At 39.3% G+C, this 12,611-nt stretch overlaps 1 long non-coding RNA gene across 2 annotated transcripts in view; it reads left to right on the forward strand.

Moving 5' to 3' along the window:
- The window catches only part of LOC133765103 (uncharacterized), a 60,346-nt gene that overhangs the window by 33,628 nt on the left and 14,107 nt on the right, over positions 1-12,611 (forward strand). For both annotated transcript variants that reach the window (XR_009866575.1, XR_009866576.1), the window contains exons 2-4: positions 1,958-2,233; positions 8,639-8,813; positions 10,194-10,433. This is a non-coding gene — a long non-coding RNA (uncharacterized LOC133765103). The remainder of the gene's footprint in view (positions 1-1,957; positions 2,234-8,638; positions 8,814-10,193; positions 10,434-12,611) is intronic.

Raw genomic sequence — 12,611 nt, forward strand, 5'->3', positions numbered from 1 at the left:
TAAGACTCATTCAGCTGGGACAGTTTACTTTAGTGGAGAGCTGATTACGTGCAACATTGTGAGGAAGTTGGCTCTCAGGTTCCAGACTACCCAAACTAGCCCAATTCTATGCTCCATTTTTAGGGTCCAGGACCCTCATTTTCTCTTCTCTCTTGCCCTTTTCAAAATTTGTTTTTTGACTTTTCTTGTATAATATGCCACAAAAGGTTTTGAAAAGCTTTAAATGACCTCCCAATTTTTTTTAAATGTGAGTTTCAATAGGGAACAGGTCCTTAAACTAAAGGGAATTGTGGGCATCAGTCAGAGGAGGAAATTATTTTTGTCACGGGGCAATCCCCGTTCTTCTAGAAGCATACCACACAGATGATTACATGTTCCAATGACTTAAAAGGCCAGCCCTGTAGTGACCCGTGGTGAATCAGATCAAAATTTTTTTTATTAAAAAAGCATTTTCCAATTCTAAAATGAGCTGTCCGTACCAGATGACATTACACAATGTAGAGGTTTGTTACATGGATTTAAATCAATGACAGACAAAACTCTATTCTCTAAATATAAAGGAAATAATTGGATCCTGAAGGGTTTTGCTTTCCTCATTTTTTTTAAGATTTGTTTGTTTATTTGAAAGGCAGAGCCACAGAGAGGCAGAGGCAGAGAGAAAGAGAGAGGTCTTCCATCCACTGGTTCACTCCGCAATTGGCAACAATAGCCGAAGCTGGGGTAATCTGAAGCCAGGACCCAGGAGCTTCTGGGTCTCCCATGCAGGTGCAGGGGCCCAAGTACTTGGGCCATCTTCCACTGCTTTCCCAAATGAGAGCAGGGAGCCAGATCTGAAGTGGAGCGGCTGGGACTTGAACCGGCATGCATATAGGGTGCCAGTACAGCAGGCAGCAGCTTTACCTGCTGTGCCATGGTGCCAGCCCCACTTTTCTCACATATTAAATGAGAATCCTAGACAGTAACAGCAGAGATTATTTGACTATGTTGTCTATTTTGCAAGCATTCTTGATGCTTTCCATGCATTAAGTCATTGAATCTTCATGACTCTATCCAATTGGCACCATTACTATCCTCATTTTCAAATGAGAAGTTGTGCAGCTTGCCCATGTTCCTACAGGAGGTAAAGGAAGAGGAAGATTCAAAATCTGATCTCTAATTCCGGAGCCTGACTTCTTAACTACCTGCCATGACCTACAAGTCTCATCCCGAACTTAGAATCTCTAAGTCTCTCTCGCTCAACCATAGTAGACATCTCATATAACAGCCTTAGCTCATGGACCACCATGAGAAACCGTACTACATACAGTACCTACATAATGAAAAAATTTCGAAGTAAATGATATTGTAACAGTATTACAATAATTATTTGAAATTACTTATCTAAATTTGTTTTCAGGACATTTTAACTTGCTACAGTATTTGGGTTCCTGAATACTAATATCACTAGTAAATATTCATTGCTGAAATTTTTCTCTGTCTTTTGTTGATGCAACCAGTTGGATAAAATTAGTACACTAATTCCATTATACATAAAAGTTAGTAATTACTGGGTCCCTGAGGGTCATACCTAGGATTTGGGAGATACTGATGCCCATAAAGTTCATCTAGTTCAAATCCTATGCTATAGATTGAAGTTTTCATTTAATAAAGAGGACAGAGTAGTAGTCGCAGAAGAACTAAGCTATTTCAAGACCTATATAGAGAATCCTTTGGCTTGAATTTGAGATATTATCTATGAAGCAATCTAAACTAATTGTTTTACCCTCTATTTTCCTTTTTGTTGAAGTATTTGGGTCACTTTTTAACAAGCCATTTATGAAATTCTTGGCTATTTAAATCATCTTGTTGCATGTTCACCAGACCAGACAAATCTCTGATGATGGAGTCTCTTCTGCAATATTATAGGCTGATAGTTGAGTATATTCATAGTTTGACTCAATTTCCTCTCTCCTTACAGGTAACTTAAACAATCCAGGACAACCAGATTGTGAGCCCCTACCCAGCTGCTCACTGGCTATGTGACCTTGAGAAAGCCACTCAACCCCTTTGCACACCAGACTTTTCATCCACTCAACTAAGGGTTTAGACACATCTTAATCATTCCTTTCTGCAGTTGACCTGGAAATAAACTCACACGTGGAACCTCAATAGCATTGGTCTCATGTGAGGGTACTGTCAGCAAAAGTAAAAGTCATAACATTCAAGGTTCTTCAAGCAAATCATCCACAGAAAGGTGAGATTTCTCAATGTGTAATAAGATCAAGATTTGATTTGCTTTTCTACTCTCTCTCTTTAAAATTCTAAAATTTTGTATATTTCAGAATTTAAGTTTAAATTTCTGGTAGGTTTATATGGTTGTTTGAATATCATAATGTCTTTTAAATACATGAAGTGGTACAAAACTAAGCTCAAATGTGTCGCTCTAAACAGAATAATTCAGGGGCTAATGTTGTGCCACAGTGGATTAAGCTGTCCTTTGCAATGTTAGCATACTATATTGAAGTACTGGGTTGAGTCTGGCTGCTCAGCTTCCAACCCAGCTCCTTGCTAATGCATCTGGGAAGGCAGAAATTATGGCCAAAGTACTTGAGCCCCTGCCACTCATGTGGGAAACCAGGATGGAGTTATGGGCTATTGGCTTCAGCCTGGCCCAGCCCCAGCTATTGCAGCCATTTGGGTTGTAAACTAAAAGATGGAAGACTCTCTCTCTCTCTCTCTCTCTGTCCCCCTCTCCCTCTCCCTGTCACTTTGCCTTTGAAATAAATCTTTTTTTTAAAAGAACAATCCAGCATTACCAAGGGTGTTTTCAATAGCCTCCTACTATGTTCAGTCAAAACTTGGCATTTATATGAATTATCTTATTAGGTCAGCTATGCTTAGGTTTACTCATATGTTATTTTGACATTTCACCCTTGGCTCAGAGTAATTTGATCATTCTTGGGAAAAATAAGAAAGACGAATAAAAAGAATTATTACAATAGTTTTGACAAAAGTGAATTTACCCACTAATTAGACATACTTTAAAAAGAAATAAGCAAGAAATCTTTGCCAGCATCTTGAATTTTAATGATTTGCTAAGACAGCGAATGTGACTTGCTGGAGAATTTTAACAAGGCTATTCATTAGTGTTTGTGAAGTGCGTTTCCAGAATAAATTCACATCGGCTGTCACCTTATTGATTGAATACCATCCTTGAAGTAGAAAACAATCAACAGTCCTCAAACAGAATATCCGGTTTGGAGAGTGATCACTGAAAAAGGAGATAATGCCAAAAACATTTCATGGGAGACTTGAGGTACTTCAGTTTAGCCACAGCATTCTTACCTCAACTCAAATAACCTGATCCCACTGCTGGCTGCTGAATCTGCCAGACATTACCCACCACCTTTAAGCCATGGGTTCACAATGGCACCGAGGTGTTGAGCAATCTCGTACACAGGGTTGGGAAGATTTTGTACACACTCCTGTAAATACGTGAGTAGTAAGGACAATGCCTCATGCTAACTCCCATTTCCGTGTTTTATGAAAAACAATCAGGCCAGTCAATCCCTCGGTTATGATTCATCAAAGAACAGGAATTCTCTTAATTAGCCCTTTGGTGGTTCTCTCTAGACCTCTGCACTCACAGCAGTTCATACGTGCTGCTCACCCCTCTTCCACATTCTGTTTCTATCTGTACTAGTCCTTCCATAAAGACTGAGCCAAAGGAGAAAAGTGGCACAAATCCCCATCATTTTGCCAGAGGATTGATGTTCAAAGTACTCTTAGATTTCTAAGTCATTATCTTTTCTCAGTTCACATTTTCCTCTCTAGAAACCAACCACCCCTACAAAGTAACCTTCTGCTTAGACTTAAGCATTACATTTTCTCAGAGACAATGCACAGTCTTCCTTGCTTTTCCAGTTACCACTATGTCATGGTACTATGACAGGGCTGAAATCCTGATCCTTCAGAAGGAAGGATGCTGGGGAAAAGTGGAAACAAAGCTTTCATACAGGTAGGAAGGTGCAACAGTGGGTAATAAATGTGACATCAACTTTGGAATCCATGTTAGAATAAAAGTCCTAGGTTTGCTGTGCACTGTGTGACCTTGGCCATGATATTTAATCTCTCTCCTCCCCACAGTTCTCTAATAAAAATGGGGCTAGCAATTACTTCTTCAGAGGATTATTTTGGGAGTTGAATGAGACAGCATGGATACAAACATTTAGCGCAGTTCTCAGTTCTCAGCTATCAACATGGAAGTGCTTATTTCCTCAAGTATACAGAAATGAGAGTTTCACACAGGCAGCCAAAGAGAGGCCCATCGGTAACTGCTTCTAGCTTTATCAATCTCATTCTGAGTTTTAAAAAAAAATCATATGGTTGAAGGAAGACAAATGAAAACATGCTCATTGTACAAGTTGTGTGCTAGGAGAAAAAAGAGAAATTACAAAATGAAAAAGTAGACACAAGGCAGGGGGCATCTGGTCCAGCAGTTAAGATGCCTATGTCCCACTTCGGGGTTTCTGGGTTTAATTCCTGGCTCTGATTCCTGACTCTACCTTCCTGTTAATTCATACCCTAGGAGGCAGTAATGGCTCAAGTAATTGGGTTCCCGTCATCCATTCAGGACACCTGGATTGAGTTCCTGGTTCCTGGTTTCATACTGGCCCAGCCGCAGAGGTTGCCGGCATTTGGGAAGTGAACCTGTAGATGGGAGCTGTCTCTGTTTCTCTCTGCCTCAGTCTCTCTGCCTCTCAAATGATAATTTTTAAAAATATGGATAAGGTAGAAACAAAGATACATAGAAATAATGGACAATAAAAGGGAATTAAAGTTAGAATAAAAATCTTAAGTTTGCGGGGCCAGCATGGTGGTGGTGTAGTGGGTAAGGCTGCTGCCTGAAGTGCTGGCATTTCAAATGGACTCTGTTTCTTGTCCTGACTGCTCCAGTTCCAACCCAGCTCCCTGCTAAAGGCCTGGGAAGAGCAGTGGAGGATGGCCCAAGTGCTTGGGACCCCGCTGCCTTTGTAGGAGACCTGGAAAATGCATCTGGTTCCTAGCTGCAGCCTGGTCTAGCACTGGCTGTTGCAACCATCTACAGAGTGAAACAGCAGATGGAAGATCTCTCTTTGTGTCTCGCCCTCTCTTTATGTAGCTCTGACTTTCAAATAAATAAATCTTAAAAAATCCTAATTTTTTTTTACCCTTGTGAAGCTCTAATATAGCATTACAGAGAAAGTGGCAAGAGCACAGATTGTAGGGTCAGAAATCCTGGCTCATGACCCTGGGTGTGACAGCCTACCAGCTGTGTGATCTCCAGCAAATTACTTAAGAATGGTCTAAAGTTCCTTTTGTTTAAATATGGGATGATTATAACTTCCTTGAAGGGTTAACTTATATGATGAGTATAGGAGGACATCAAAAGGTTCATGGAAAAAATGGAATTAAAAGATGTGTTTTTGGTAAAAAAAAAATTTGAAGTCCACACACTGTTTTTTGATAATTAGCATTTTCCGTTAACTCTTTGAAGATCTCTCTAGGTAGAATCAATATACAATAGACATTCAATTAATTATTGTCATTATCATTTACTGAAAAAAGTGCTACTAGTTGCTTAACTCAGACCAGATTTTAAGTCATCTTCCAATGGGTCACGAACAGCAATGAGCCATGACAAGCATTCTACTTATTTTAAAGTCTGAATAGTTCATACTTTGCATTTTCCAGGAAGTTGCTAAGGAAACCAGCCTGGCACGGAGGACAACATCCTGTTGTCTTGCACATTAGTACATGAGACAGCATTTCTTTGTATGATTCAGAAAGCCTTTTCCACATATGAGAACAACACGGTCATTCTGGGTTAGACGTGCCAACCCGCCTACCAGAATTCTATCCTAGAAAGAGTACAAGGTCATGACTATGCCCTTGGACATAATGTGTCTAGTAGTATAACAATGGGCTGTGACTTTTCTCTAAGTTCATTTTTTTTCCATTTTTCTTCTCTCTTTCGTTTCTTTAAGTGTCAACTTTCATTTCAGCATTCCGGGCATTTTGCTTGTGCATTCTGTCTTATTTCATCTTAACAACACTGTGAGGTAGATATTGTTACTCCCCATCACCAACGTCAGCTATTCATGGGCCATAAGTGAATCAGGCGAAGGGAGTAGAGTGTATAACCACTCCAGACAATGGCATTTCTCTGGAAAAGCAACATCTGAGAACCATTATCAACCAGCACTCCTAACAGATGTAGAATGGGTACACCGGCCCAGGAATGATGATAGGAGTGGGCACCAGTAGGGTCTACTATTCCCATTTTTCAGATGGAGCGGGGGACAGAGAGGGGGAATTGGAGCATTTAAATAACTTTACCATGTTTGTATAGCTAGTAGTGGAAAGGCAGATCCTAAATCAAACTGCCTGATGTCAAGTCAAGTATTCTTTCTACCACAACTGGTTTACTGAAGGATATTATAGGGACTGCTGTGAATTTTTGCAAGCTTTTTATGATGTGATAAGCTAGAAGAATCCCTTTGTTTAAGCTCACAAATCATTATGAAAAGGATTAGCTCCTTTATTTTCTTAAAGATTTTTGTTTATTTATGTATTATTTTAAAGATTAATTTATTTATTTGAGAGGCAAAGTTAAAAGAGAGAGGGAAAGACAGAGAAAAAGGTCTTCCACCTGCCGGTTCACTCCCCAAATGGTCACAACAGCCAGAGATGAGCCTATCTGAAACCAGGAGCTTCTTCCAGGTCTCACACATGGGTATAGGGGCTCAAGCACTTGGGCCAACTTCCACTGCTTTCCCAGACCATCAGCAGGAAGCTGGATTGGAATTGGAGCAGCCAGGACATGAACTGGTGCCCATATGGGATGCCAACAGCACAGGCAGAGGCTTAACATCCTACGGCACAGTGCCAGCCCCAGGAATAGATCCTTTAAATTTTTCTACAGTTAGCTCTTCTCAACTTCATCTGATGCCCTCATTACTTTTGTTTTCTTGGAACTGGAAAATAAATGCATAGGCATCCTATTCATGTTATTCACTATTTCATGCACTTTGATTTTGAGTCTTCTTAGAAGTTCATACCAAAGGTCAGGCCTGTCCTTGAAGTCTGTCTTCATAGGACAGTTTTCTACCTTCTTGAAATAATGGTCAAGTTTTGGGCTTGACCAGGAAAAATTTTGACCAGGAAAAGCCTGATATTAAAAAGGACTGTCCTCCCTCTCACCCATCAAGGTCTTCTCTACGAAGCAACCAACGTGTTCGGCCTCCGGAGCAGGAAGCTGAAGCTGTTTCTCAACGAGACTCAAACAGATTAAATTACTGAAGACATCCCCATGAAGAGTTTGAATATGAAGACACTGTATGTTTCTGTATTACCAACAACAGCAGGTTTCTAACATTCAATTATTAATGTGTTTCAGTCACCTTTTCTGAACTTAAACTCATGACCTACCCATATGTATAATACAAGAACACATGGACACACTGAAGATACTTCCTTCAGGTGCATATTTAATGCTGCTTTGGGTCTAAAATTCAAATGGATTGATTGATCAATCAAGTGACTTGAGAACACACAGTGGTGTTCACACGTAACCTTAAACACCTATGCAGTCATGTTGGAGAGGATTACAAAGTTACCTCAGCATCACAAAGTTTATTTCTATGCTTGAGTTCTTAAGTACAGAATGTAGAAGTGACTTAAATGGCATAGTACATATATCATTGTTTGGCCTTTGAAAACTTATTTGAGACCTCTTGAAGAAATGAACATGTTATATATTTCTGCCGCCTGGATTTTCCTGGGTAATTTGATGGAATATTTTGTTTCAGTAAATCAGAATAATAAACTCTCCCAAATGTAAAAAAAGGACTGTCCTCCCTTGCTACATGTCCTAAAGCTCCAGCTTTGTTGACTTTCAGTCTGTATTTGAATGGTGACAAGTACAAAACATCACAATGGTGAAATGACCAGCACTTCAAGTTCTTTTTGACATCTTATGTCTAACAACACAAGTTGAACCTTTAATATCTTGGATTTAGTCGTCTTCTTCTCTTCCCTCTCTTCTCTCCTCTCCTCCCCCTCTTCTCTCCCCTCTCCTTCCCTTCCTTTCCCCTCTTCCTCCCCTCTCTCTCCTTCTCCCTTTACTTTCTTCCTCCTCCTCCTCCTTCTTTTTTCTTCTGCTTCTTTTCTCTCTCTCTCTCTCTCTCTCTCTCTCTCTCTCTCTCTCTCTCTCTTACTTTTACTTAGTATCATTTACATGCCTACTACACTAAGAGTTTTCAAGGTGGAACTAATTTACTTTCAGCTCCCTGAACTTCATAATTGGGAGCAGCAAGGAAATAAAAAAAGATCTAGAAGTCCGGGGGGAAAAGAAGGAAATTGTAAATCATCGGAAAGCAGTTTCTTCAGGGAGTGGAATAGAGCCATGATTCAGACGTGAAGTAGTTGAAAAGAGATGAAACAGGAAGAAGGGTGAGGACTATGGGAAATAACATTTACATTTACGAGCTCATATTTGAAGTAGTTATAGTGCCAAATATTTTGCATGATTGTTATCTCCATTTAACCCTCTTGTGTTACCAACTGGCAATTTTCCCAAAGTAAAGTCACTCTGAATAAAAAATGTTTGTCTTTGCAGATTCATCCAAACAGAAGGAGAGCTCAACCTAGAATTTTGGACCACTTTGAGGGTCCCCACTAACTGCTCTTGCACTCCAGTTAACAAGCAAGAATCACAACTCTATTTCACTTAAACTTCATAGTAACTTTATTATTATCGAATAATTGATATGGCTTGATTTATGGATGAAGAGGTAATTATAGAAAATGTTATTAGCTTCTGTTTTTATTGTGCTACTGCCCATAACTGGAATCATAACTCTAAGAAAGCCACTGATATAGAAAGTGTACCTGTAAACAGTTCCTGAGAATGAATGAAAATCATTATGAATTCTGCCATTTATTCAACATTGAGTGATCTTGTTATACCTCAGTGACATCACTGCCTGCTCTTAAATTTGCTTCCAAATTTAGGGATATAATTAAAAATTAAAATTTTCATTTCATAACTATAATATGACATACTCTGTACAATGAGAATTAAGCTCTTTGTCTAGCTCCCATGTGAAACATTACAATTCAATCAATATTTGGTATTTGAACATTTCAAGATATTGCCAAAATGGCTGGAGTTTCACAAAACCATTTTTATAATATTTGACATAGCTATAGATTCAAGGTAGAACTAAATAAAACTTTTTAAAAATTTAGAAAATCAATTTTCAATTGACTGATAGTCATTGTCAGACCCTGGTTTTATTTGACTGTAATATTCTTCAAAATGGTATTTCTTGGGTGTCTGCTGTGTCCTAGAAGCCATTCCAAACACTAAAAAAAGGAGATGAAACATTCACCCAGTGGAGCTCACCGCAAGTCCTTCCTGAACATCATTACTTCTAGTACTCAACACTGGGTCAGTCCATTTTCAACATTACTATTTCAAACACCTTGTGTGATTAACTAATTATTTAAAAATGAATTATTGAAGAACTAGTATAGGCCCAGTGCTATGAAACCTCTGGAGGTAAAATATGGGGAATAAATGCACCTCCTTCCCCCATGGAGTACACAGCCCAGTAGACTCCACATTCACCCCTCATTTTAGGCTCTGAATTCAAAGTCTGGGGACCTACATATCCTGAGCAATTATTCATCATCTCCAGCACATTGGTTTGCACCTGTGAATTTAAGACACTCCAAGCTGTCTACCTGGGTGTGCTTTGAGCCTGCAATGGGATTAGACATCAGCAGGCCTCTCGAAGGAAGCAGAACACACTCACATGGCAAGTGCTTATTGAGCACCAACTCCACACTTGATGGTAGGGGTTACAACTTCGGTTAAGTAAACATATCTCCAGCCTCTCAGAGAGGTTTACATTGTAGAAGGAGGGGCATTTTAAAAATGTCATTAAAATATCATGTGAAACAACACAGATCTAGAGACTAGGTTTCCCACTCTCTTCTGCTACGTGGTACACCCATTCAGCACAGGTCCCCATTGAGATACTATCCCTGTTTATGAAACTCTTAGTGGGGGTGTCCTCACAGAACTCCGTGTCTTGTGGGAACTGGGGCCACATGTCACCAGAATTGTTCAAAATGTCCATGTTCTATATTTGCATTTGTCTCCACAGGAAAAGTCTTAGAGTTACTTCTGACAAATGTTCTAGTCTTTGGAAGATCTGCAGATGACTCCCCGTGAGTGAATGTCTTGTTGGCTGGGCTCACCTGCCCACAGGTGTGGTGTGTGGGCATCTCAAGCCTAAGAGCAGAGATCTGATGCCCATGGCTGTGCCTCCTGGAGATTTGCCTGGCATCTCATTATACAATCGGAAGAAAGTCATTAGGCCTCAGTTATCTTCAACTAGGACAAAGTGAGTTTTCTTTTTTTAAAGTATAAACTTCCATTATGGAAGCACAAATAAATTTTATGTGGAAAAGTTTTTGTAAAATACCTCTAAATATGCTTGATTTCCTTACATTTTAAAAGTTTTATTGTCAGGAATGTTAAATATCTGAGATGATAAATACTGTGAATACCATGGTCTGATCATTACACATTTTTCTTTAAAGATTTTATTTATTTATTTGACAGGCAGAGTTACAGACAGAGAGGGGAGAGACAGAGAGAAAGGTCTTCCATCTACTGATTTACTCCCTACATGGCTGCAATGGCAGGAGCTGTGCTGATCCAAACCCAAGAGCCAGGAGCTTCTTCCAGGTCTCCCACATGTGTGCAGGAGCCCAAATGCTTGGACCAGCCTCTGCTGCTTTCCCAGGTGCATTAGCAGGGAGCTGGATCAGAAGTGGAGCAGCCGGGACTTGAACTGTCATCCATATGGGATGCCAGTGCTGCAGGCAGAAGCTTAGCCTTTGATGCAACAGTGCTGACCCCTGATCATTACATATTTTATAGGTAAATTAAAATGCCATACCGTGTCACATAAGTATGTTTAAGTAAGTCTGTGCCAATTAAACATAAAATTTGTTTTTTAAAATGTTTTAGTTCTGGAAACAAAGTCACAATATTAGTAAATGAAGTTCCTTTTATGAAATTTTGAATGACATTACCTGTTACTTTTGGAAGTCCCAAATAGAAATTGTTTTAAAATGCAAACCATAACTGACTGTGGTGTCATGCCAAATATTTTGCTACTGTACAAATTACTATTTTATTTAATTCATACAATAATACTGTGAGGGCAGTAGTGACCTACCTAACATCTTTCATCAAGCAGCTCCCTTCCTCTTCCTTCTTCCCTTCCCTTCTGGTAGCTCTCCTCCCTCGGCTACCAGAATACCACACTCCCCTCTGCCTCTCTTATATTATTGTCAGTTCTTCCAAGACCCTGAAACATTAGTGCACCCTGAACCTTGGGACACAGGCCTCATCCCTTCTCTGCTTCTCCCCAGTTCTGTGGCTTTAAACATCTTTCCTACCTAGAGTATGTCCACACTGCTGCCTCCAGATTCGAATGTCCAACTGACGCCTAGATGTCTCTCTTGGTAGAAATAAGAATCTCAATCTGAACTTGTCCAGCGCCATATACCTTCCTTATCAAGTTTTCCCATTTCAGGAAAGGACAGCTCCGTATTCCCAGTCACTCAGTCTGAAAAACTGATGGCATTGCTACTGCTGTATGTTCCTGTGCCTCCTGGTTCCCATTCAATCTACTTCAGCCACACTGGATAGTCCCTTGATTGAACCAGGCATGTTCCTGCCTCAAAGCTCTTCTCTAACAGTGTACTAGGGTAACCCTCTCCTCCAAAACCCCACCAGCCTTTATTATTTTTTTTTTTATTTTTGGATAATAGACATTCTAACAGCAGGTGAGTAAGATCATTATGCTAAGTGAAATAAGGCAATCCAGAAAGACAAATACAGTATTTTTTTTATTTTGTGGAAGTTAATATATAAAAATTGTATGGATATAATATCATTGGTATATAATTATCGATAGTGCTTCATATCATACCGTGTGTATGAGAATATATACCCTTCTTTCCGAACAGTATGATCACACGCATGAATGTCTCACTTCATATTAATTTTTTCTTTTTCTTTAAAATTATTTGTTACCCAAGTTTCATGCATTTCATATATACAGATTTAGGAACACATTGAAAGCTTAACCCCTATCCTCCCTCCTACCCATGCTCCAACCATTCCTCCTCCTCCCACTCATATTACAACTCTTAATTTTTACATTGATCTATTTACAGTTTAGTTAATGAGCATGTAGTTAATCCTACATTAAGTAAAAGAGTTCAACAAATAGTATGAAGAGAAAAGCAAACATTGTTCCTCAATGGAAGAGACAAAGCCTGTAAATAATCATCAAATCTCAAAATGTCTATTTCACTCCAATACATTACATTTCAGGTACTTGGATCAGGGAAAACCTATGATACCTGTCTTTTTAGGACTGGCTTATTTCATTAAGTATAATGGTTTCCAGTTGCATTTATCTTATTGCAAAAGACAGGATTTCATTTTTTTTCTTGACAGCTGAGTACTATTCTATAGTGTATATATACCATAATTTCTTTAT

The sequence above is a fragment of the Lepus europaeus genome, chromosome 8 (assembly GCF_033115175.1).
Source record: "Lepus europaeus isolate LE1 chromosome 8, mLepTim1.pri, whole genome shotgun sequence".
NCBI lineage: Eukaryota > Metazoa > Chordata > Mammalia > Lagomorpha > Leporidae > Lepus > Lepus europaeus.